Source organism: Mandrillus leucophaeus, unplaced genomic scaffold, assembly GCF_000951045.1.
Source record: "Mandrillus leucophaeus isolate KB7577 unplaced genomic scaffold, Mleu.le_1.0 Scaffold77, whole genome shotgun sequence".
Classification (NCBI taxonomy): Eukaryota; Metazoa; Chordata; class Mammalia; order Primates; family Cercopithecidae; genus Mandrillus; species Mandrillus leucophaeus.
Window position 1 is genome coordinate 5,712,355 of NW_012108363.1, and position 958 is coordinate 5,713,312.

The following is a 958-nucleotide window of genomic DNA, read 5'->3' on the forward strand; positions in this document are numbered from 1 at the left end:
AAAATTCAGCGGTAACTCAGCCTTAGACTCATTATACATGGGGTGGGGGGGTATGGGGGGAACACAGGAAATTCACACAAGGAGTGTTAGGAACACTGCAATTGAATATGACATACTTCAAATAAGTAAAACCAAGATTTAGCCAGAACTAGCAGTAGTAGGCACTTGAGAATATATGTTGTATTCATTCTACAAAAAAAATCTTCCTGGCCAGCCGTGGTGACTCACGCCTATAATCCCAGAACTTTGGGAAACCGAGGTGGGAGGATCACTCAAGCCCAGGAGTCTGAGAACGGCCTGGGTGACATGGAGAAACCCTCTCTCTACAAAAAATACAAAAATTAGCCAGGCATAGTGGTACATGCCTCTAGTCCCAACTATTAAGAAGGCTGAGGTAGGAGGATTGCCCTCAGGTTGATCCAAAGCCCAGCAGTCTGAGGCTGCAGTGAGCCAAGATGGTGTCACTGGAAAAGAGCGAGATCCTGTCTCAGAAAAAAAAAGGAGGTCGGTGTGTGGTGGCTCACACCTGTAATCACAGAACTTTGGGAGGCCAAGGCAAGGGGATCACCTGAGGTCACGAGTTCAAGACCAGCCTGGCCAACATGGTGAAACCCCATCTCTACTAAAAATACAAAAATTAGACCGGCATGGTCACGCATGCCTGTAATTCCAGCTACTCGGGAGGCAGAGGCAGGAGAATCGCTTGAACCCAGGAGACAGAGGTTGCAGTGAGTCGAGATGGTATCACTGAACTTCAGCCTGGGTGAAAGAGATTCCATCTCAAAAAAAAAAAAAAAAGGAAAAAAAAAAAAAAAAAAAGGGCACAGTGGCTCACGCCTGTGATCCCAACACTTTAGAAGACCGAGGCGGGCAAATCACTCAAGGTCAAGAATTCAAGATCAGCCTGGCCAACATGGCAAAACACATTCTCTAAAAAAAAAAATAGGCTGGACACGGT